Source organism: Rhipicephalus microplus, chromosome 4 (assembly GCF_043290135.1).
Source record: "Rhipicephalus microplus isolate Deutch F79 chromosome 4, USDA_Rmic, whole genome shotgun sequence".
In the NCBI taxonomy this organism is placed as follows: Eukaryota; Metazoa; Arthropoda; class Arachnida; order Ixodida; family Ixodidae; genus Rhipicephalus; species Rhipicephalus microplus.
Window position 1 is genome coordinate 119,205,156 of NC_134703.1, and position 8,835 is coordinate 119,213,990.

An 8,835-nucleotide genomic window follows, 5' to 3' on the forward strand; every position below is an offset into this window, starting at 1 on the left:
TCCAATTCGCAGAGGGAAGGTACGCTCTTCTGTGGGCCCTCCCTTCACCTCGTGTGGCATTCGTAATAGGTGATATTCGAGAGGACAGTCTTGTACGTCTTTTTTCGGCTATAACGGTAAAATTTTCCCTGCAAATTCAACTATGTAAGTCATAGGTTTTCCGTAGCCCTGTCTTGTTAATGTTACAATGCGCTGTTGCGGATGTTTTTAGCGTCACGAAATGGCCATTATCGTTTTTATGGTTAAAGCCTTTGATGCATTACCAAACACGAAAAGTAACCACTGACGTTGGCGTGAGTGGTCAAAAAATTATCATACGGTGACGTCAACATATGGCTTCTTCTATAAGACATATGTCATAGACCATGAGCACCAGTGCCTTACTATGGGAACGACATATTGTCCGTGGTAAGTGGACAAATTTCGGGGGCACGTGACCTGCAGACAGCTTGCAGAGGCGTAAAGAACTCAAAAATTAAGATCTATGCAAAAATTTTGTAGCATAAAAAATATGTAGGAATGGTTTTTTTGCATTTCTCCTACCTATATTTATAATTCTAGCTAATTGTCAAGAAAGAATTGTGAACTAAAAAAACGGCAGCATATCCACGGAGTGAATTATGGATGGTGGGGCGAAGCATCCGTCCGTCCATTCATTCTCGCTTTTGTCCATTCATGCGTGTGTCTGTGTGGCCGCCCATGCGTCCATCTGCCAATCCGTGTGTGCGTCTGTTCGTGCGTCCGCACGTTCATCTGTGCGTCCGTCCCTGCATTCGTCCACGCATTCGCTCCTGCGTCCGTCCATGCGTCCACCCGCCCGTTCAGCCATCCGTGCGTCCGTACATGCATCTGTCTGTGTGTCGGTTCGTCCACCTAATCAACACTCCAAGTACCACCATCTCGCATTTTTTCCTCATATATTCCTCATATAGAAGCACCGCCATCCAGCGAACATTCCAAGGACTGAACAAGAGGAGGCACATGCACACATTTTTACGGCTTGCGCTTCGTGTCTACTTCAAACCTGTCTACTTCCCACCTTTATATACTAGTTCACTGCATTCATGGCACTGCGGCCCAACGCTCGCTAAACCTTTCTAAAACGTAGGAGGTTACGCCCAGCGAGTATAACGTAGCAACCCTTTCTTGTCTTCTGTGCGTTGTTGAACACTAAAAAATTCGTAGCGTGCGCGTTAACTAATCGCCGAATGCTCCTGTCTCTCATTCCCCATTAGCAGCCATTGGCATGTACATTGAGCACGATCCTCTATCGTTCAACAACGCACAGAAGAAATCTCTCACTAGCACCACCTTGGAGGTCAAAATGTTATACTTGTTACACACTACTACAACTGCTTCGAGGGACGAACGGGTGCCGCTATAAGGAGCTTCGCCCCTAAATATAACTTGGAACCGCCGGGAGCCCGTCAATGCCAAGTTATCTTTTCGTCCACCTTTCTTTCTTCAGATTTACTTTCCAATCACGTCTAATGCCATCCCCTATACTTTACATGGCATTATTGTCTGTGAGATATTATTATCATGTCTATCAAAGAAAACCAATCAAGCCTTTAAACTTGCACTCTCCATCATTCATTGCATAGACCTGTTGTATAGTATGACAGAAAGCCTTTCTATTGCTCCGCCCGATGTAACTTTGGAATATAATTCATCACAGTACAATGTAAATGATAAAACTGGAGTGTCAAGCTAAGTGAGCAAGCCAGGCGCCCTTAGTACTGGTATTTTTACTGATCGAAGGCTACAATTTTTGTGTGTACAATGTAAGGTGATATTATTTGAATGTCAACAGTGGTGAATGTGAATTTGCCTTTGGCAGCGTTACTTTGGCGACATAAAAGTTTTGCTGAAAAAGCTCTGCATGAAAGTTGTAGAATTGTTGTCAACTTTATATCATTGCGGATCCAGAAATCAAAGGAAGATGTTGTATATATTATTCCAGCAAAGGTCAAGTATGTGTGGTACCTAGAGCAAGTATTTCGGTTACGTCGCAACTCTAAGTGCAGGTGCCATGTGGGTCCTGATTACGTGAATGACCGGATGCGGGTCCTGATAACGTGAAAGGGGACTGCAATACGAGCAAGACAGGGACTATGCATTGTTGCGCTACTTATTCTAGCCGGTGCAGAGTTCCCATTTGATTATTCATTCAACACCAAGGCTGCTGAGTATCAAGTCTTATTTTTAGACACCGCATGGAAAACTATTGCCACCATAAACGTACACACACCACATACCTTGCAAGTAACGACTACACACCACTGATCCACCAAACCTAAAAAAGGTGGAAGCTCGCCCAATCAATCGCTCTGAAGCTACGGCGCTGAGCCGCATAGCCCGAGTATGTACAACGAGAGAATATTATAGCGAATGGAAAAGGCGAGAATCAACGAGATTTGCGAGTGCTTGGTTTCAGCTCAAGGTTGTATCACTGCAGTTTGAAGATCTGTGTCAGGTCACTGAGTATCTGTGAGACAACCGGAACCTCTCTGTGCTGACAATCAATGTAGAAGCAACCCAGCATCACCTATCTGAAGACAAGCAACCATATAAAGCAACCTAGCACCTGCACTGCCTAGATAATAGCTGGTAACAAGACAAAACAAAAACCAGCGTAGGAGAAAGGGAGGAAGCAACGAAAGGGAGAAGGCAGGGAGGTTAACCAGAAAGACATCTGGTTGGCTACCCTACACTGGGGGATTAAGGAAGGGAACAAAAAAGATGAGAAAGAGAACGTTATCTTCAGAACAATCCAGTTTCACAATTTCAAGCCTTGCACTCTTTAGTGCTAGTTTCACCTTATTTCAAATGTTGAAGGCACTATGACACTGAATATGCATGGTGCTCCTTCATGACTCAATGAGTACTCTTCCATTTCCGTGGCTTACAGTGTTTGCTGTTAGGGTGTATCAATAGCCAATGCAAGGGTGGTATTTTATCCTGGGTCTTAAAAACTGCCCCCCTGCCTTTTTACTGTGTAATTTAGCTGTCTCCAGAAACCTTCTCAGTGTTTAAACAGTTATTTTTTTTCAACTGAAAAACACTCGCAACCAACTCCTTTTTTGCTAACTGCGATGAGCTAAGAAGGCTTATGTAGGTCACTATATTTTTTTTCCGAAAAAAAAACTTGAACGCTATTACATCAGCAGGCACTCATGTGTATCTTCCGCACTAATGTATTCATGAGAAAGACCTTTTTATGACTTAGCACCAACTACACAAGCGGAAATTCTGGTTTTAACTTGGTAAAATCAGAAGTGCTTGTGTATGCAAAGTTCCAATCTTTGGAGCCACTCTCATAAACAATGTTTATTCATTTTCATAAGAACTTCACAGTAACCCACAAAATTTGCACAAAGGCACTCGCAAGCTTTACATATTACAGGTGCATCTGTATGTGCCGACAAACAGACTGCATCTGCACATGTGTTTATATTAGAATGCAAGTAACGTTGTATTCACGCACATGCAAACTTCCGAAAAAGGACAAAGCGCTGGCGTCTTAAAACAAATAGTTACGCCGCCTATAGAGCGCAAAACCAACACCCAATTTTCTGAAGCTCATGACACTAGAGCCCATGAATTACAATGATGATTTCACCGCCATAAGTTTTGTTTAAAAAATTAATGTGACATCAAAAGAAGACAATGTAATGATGACCTACAATATTTGGTTCAGTATTTACTGTAACCTGCAGAAGCGCCAGTCCGAAAGATCTGCAAATAAGCGTGTGCAATCATATGAAAAGTCCAAGTCTGTGCACGGGCATACACCTTATGCGCATTAATTTTTCTCCATGTGGTCCTATTTATGTTGTTCATGAGGGAAAACCAATGCAATGTTGTACATAATAGAGCGAACATTTGCAACCACGGTGGTTTGTTCATAAACAGTCACGTGAACGAATGTCCCTTCATCTTCTATTAGGTTTTGTGCCCTAAGTGTAAGCTTTGAGGTGTGTCTCCAAGGACGCAATGAAAGACACCTCTGCGAGACAAAAAAAGGCAAGAATAGGGCAAGAGTCCGGTAGACGAGCGGAGTTTGGTCCTCGTGTTAGGTAAGGCTGAAGCCGATAAGCAAAAAAAGTCAAAAGATGAACATAAGTAATTGATACCATTAGTGATATAGGGCTTCTAACACATAGGAAGCACAAGACACTAAATTAACAATAATTAGGCAACCGATAATAACATAAATTATTATCAATACAAAGGACAACGAAGATTATTCCTAAAGCTCGCTGTTTCAAGATATTGGCGGTAGCAGAGCTGCCATTTGAGAGTTTCATTTTTGTTACAAAGCACGTGGAGGGGGATTGACTGGTATTCGCAATCGATGCACTCAACCATCGATCTGTTTAGGAAAAAGGTGATAACAATTTATAGTACTTGGTACTCTACTATGGGACAGCAAAAATCTGTCCTGTAGGAATGCAAAACTTGTGTTTAGAAAAGGTGGTTAACGATTTAAAGCACTTGGTACTCTACTATGGAAGAGCTTAAAGCTGTACCGTGGGCATCATCATGTGATTGCGAACAAGTTTGGCCGTTATTTACCCTACAAGTCAAAACAAGAAGAGGAGGCGCAACGTTGCCCTTTGTAAGCAAAGATAAAATCTGAAGCTCAAACTTTTATACAACAGTGCAGGTACTGTAATAGCACCAGTCTCCACTCGTTTTTGTGGCAACACTTCCTAAATACTTCCTCCAGTTAAGGCGCCTGGCTCTTCGTTGGCATTTTCGTTCTCTCGCTCACTTAAACTTTTAAGTTATTTTTTCAAAACTTTTACTTCACGCTTCTTTTTACTAAGTTTTATGGCTAGTATGAGAGAGTAATTCTTTACCAAACACAGACCCTTGATGACATACGGTTTCGTCCACCGATGAGCACTATTAGCATCGGTGGACAACAAGAGCTTTGGAAAATAGCCCGCTAATTTGTACAGTTTCCGTCTCCTATTTGGCAAATGAAATCGAAATAAATGTTTTTTTTTAGCTCCACAAAAGTTAGGAAAGATTTTTTCGTACTTTTCGCACGTTCCTTTTATCTGGAAAACTAAAGAGAGACTTTCCTTACCCTTCAAAAAAACTTGAAAATGTGCTCTCAATTTCGATGTTCATCATCATCATCATCATCATCATCATCATCATCAGCCTGACTACGTCCATTGCAGGACAAAGGCCTCTCCCATGTTCCGCCAGTTAACTCAGTTTCGATGATAGGAGCTGGTAAATGAGGTGACTGGAAGCTTTTTGGGGTACAACGCTTGCAACTTTGAAACCATTTCTACTTTTGTACGCTTTTCCGTATTTCATCCAGTTATAGCAATCTTTCCTTATAATTGGTGTCCCCCAGCACTCCTCGGTTGTGCATTTGACACGTCGAAGACCCAACGTAAGTATGCCGACAGGTTTGAAGGCAACGTCGAAAAAGAAAGTGGAATCGTTCATTTGTACGTATGAAGATACAGGTAGTAGGAAACAAATTTATGGCTGCCTTAATCAATGTTGAAGAAATTGAGCCTATGAATAACATTGTTATATCCGCTAATGGTGCGTGCGCTCGGCTCGAACGACTAAAACCAAACTGAGGTGCAAGTCCGGATTCCATTTCTAATCACGTATCAAAGAGATGAGAAAGCTGGAATGCCCTTTTTAGCCGTCCTATTTTTGAAATCTCTTGAAATTCAGAAACTGCCATTTGAATGAAAGCTAGCAACTCTTGTGCCGATTCCGAAGTCTGCAAACAAAATTAATGTGGCCATAAACGATCAATTTTTTTACCAAGCGTATGTTTTAAACTCTTGAACGCGATAAAAGTAGCCGCATTATAAAGCACTTGAAAACTAATAATTTCTTTGTGCAATTCAACATTGCTTTAGATCTGGTCTGCCATGTGTTACACAATTGTTTGAATTTTCTCATGATGTTTTAAGTTCATATGTTATAGATTATCTGTATTTCTAGACTTTCAGGAAGCATTTAACACCGTTCCACATACTCTTTTACTATATAAATTACCTTTTACAGCGAACGCTGTAATCAGATATCAACACAGATCACGAGCGCGCCGCAGTTGTCCGCCGCCGCCACCGTCGCTGCCGCGGCTGGTTTCCGTAACCACTATCGCACCAAATATGAAACAAAGTAAGTAAATAAAAAATGGCAGCATATCCACGGAGTGAATGATAGGCGAATTATCCGCCAATATCACCCACAACATCTGCAAAGACATGACAAACATTGTATATATTTAACCAAGAAATTTTATTATTGGTAAGTAGTAGCTATACGTTGCTTCTGTTCCCCCTTCGTTATAACGGCATTATGGTCGGTGAAGTCATGGATTAGTGATGGGGCGTAGCGGAATGTTTGCGAGGACAAAGTAGTGGGCAGTTGGCAAAGGTGGAACCATAGGCGGTCACGTAGAAAAAAAAATGAACACAGTGGGAAAATCTATGGTTCTTTAACGCACACCTGGATAAAAGTACACGACCATCTTGTATTTCATAAAGGCTACCACTCAACAAAATGGGCTTTATGGTCGCTGAAGTGGCAAATCGGTGATGGGGTGCAGTGGAATGTTTGCAAGGTGGCTACATACACCATCGGAGGAAGGACAGACCCACACTCTAAGGAGCTTGGCCCCTAAACGATTGTTGTTTCTGATAAAATATTCTACGTAGACGAGTATCTCTGACCTAAACTCCAAAAAAGTATGCCTTGAATTTGATGCTTACTAAAAACATTGGCAGATCTCGCGTACCGTGGGAATCTATGATATACGAAGCACTAATGAGGAAGGTTGATATGTCACTTTGAAATCAGCACAACGTTACGAGGCGGAGCTAAATTATGCCGTACATGACTTCTATGCCATTATTATCATGTTTGGACGTGTCACTTACCTTCGTCGTCTATTCAGGTCACCTAATACAAATTTTGGTGTATGTTGAGCTAGCATAACGGCTGCGAGCACGCTATGAGCGTAGCATGTAGTCACGTTGTTACATGATATGCATCTCATGATTATCAAGTTTGCACCAGTCACATACCTTCGTCATCCATGCACGTCCCACAATATCAAATTTGGTATATGCGAAGCTAGCGAAACGGCCGCGAGCGCGTCATCAGCGTGGCACGTAGTCTTGTTTTTACATGACACGCATCTCATTATTATCATGTTTGCATGTCACACACCTTCGTCATTCACTTAGGTACCATGATACCGCATTCGGTATATGTGTCGCTAGCGAAACGGCCGCGAGCACATCATTAGTGTGGCACGTAGTCATGTTGTTACATGACACGCATGTCACGATTTTCATCTTAGGGTCTGTTTCTTGTGTTCGCCATGCATTCATGTCGTACCATACCAGTTTGCATTATGTCATGCGAACGAAACCACTGCCACAGCAGGAAGACTATGAAATGTATATCATCACAATAATGACGTATATGACATGATTTTCATATTATGACTAGTCATTCACGCTCGTCTGAGAGTCAGGTTATGCCATATAACGTTAGGTGTCGATACCATTATCGAAATGACCAGGAGAGCTAAAAGTCATACGCAGCTAGATAGATAGATAGGCTCAAAGTCGCCAAAGTTCAATGAGAAATGCGGCGCACTTAAAAATAACTAAAGGACGCACTTCAGGCACTATCTGCCCAGAAATGGTCATTACGTTAAACTCGCTTGGCGTAACCATATTGATTTTAGCAAGGTTTTGTGAGGGTTAGGCCTCAATGCGATGAACAGGGGCGGTGAAAGTTGAGAACTAAACACGATTCGAAGGCCGTAAGAGATTGCGCGCGTGGCGCTCCTCTAGTCAGGCCGTGCAACTTCTCGTTTAGTCCCTGGAATTTTCAATGAATGGCGGTACTTATATACAGTGAATATATGAGAAAAACATGCGAGATGGCGGGAGTTGGATTGTACACTAGATGGATGGATGGATGAACAAGTGCACGGACGGACAGAGAGACAGGTGAAAAGATGGACGGATGAATGGACGCACAGACGGACACATGGATGGACGGACGCACGGGTGAACGCAGGAACGCACGCACGCACAGATGGACGGACGGACGCACGAACGAATGGACGCACAAATGGATGATGCATGGAAGGATGGACCGATGGACGTCGCATAGACGAATGGACAGACGCACAAACGAACAGTCGCACAGACGGACGCACGGATAGGTGGAAACAAGAACGAACAGCGGACGGAAGCGGACTGAACAGCGGACTGACGGCTACTTCACCCTACTCGTCATAACGCACTCCGTGGATATGCTGCGATTTTTTGTTCACCAGGTTTCTCCTTTTGAACCAAGTGTCACACAGGTCCCGTTAATTAGGGAGGCGATCGCCGGGCTAATTCAAAGAGCCGAAGTATCGGCCACCCGAACCGCACCACGAAAGCGTGGACAATTTAGAAGTGGTCCTTATTGGCGCGCCAGCAGACGCCGGCTGTGGCCCAAAGAACAAGTCAGAGGCGAGAGTTGATAAACCAACAAAATTATATTCTCAATAATGGCAGATCAGAAAGACAATACACAAATATGCTCACTCCACAATAGCTGAGTACAATATGTCACCGATCAAACAACGTACTACACAGTACAGTTAGCCACACTCAAAACAACGGACACAGACAACAATACGCACTACAATGCAGTCGCATGCATTGAACAACCAAGACACTTAAAGACTAAAGAGATAGAAAACCTATTCAGTCCAAAGTTCTTGGAACAAAAGTCTGGATGATACTCTTCCGAGAATCACTCACTAAAAGTCCAGCG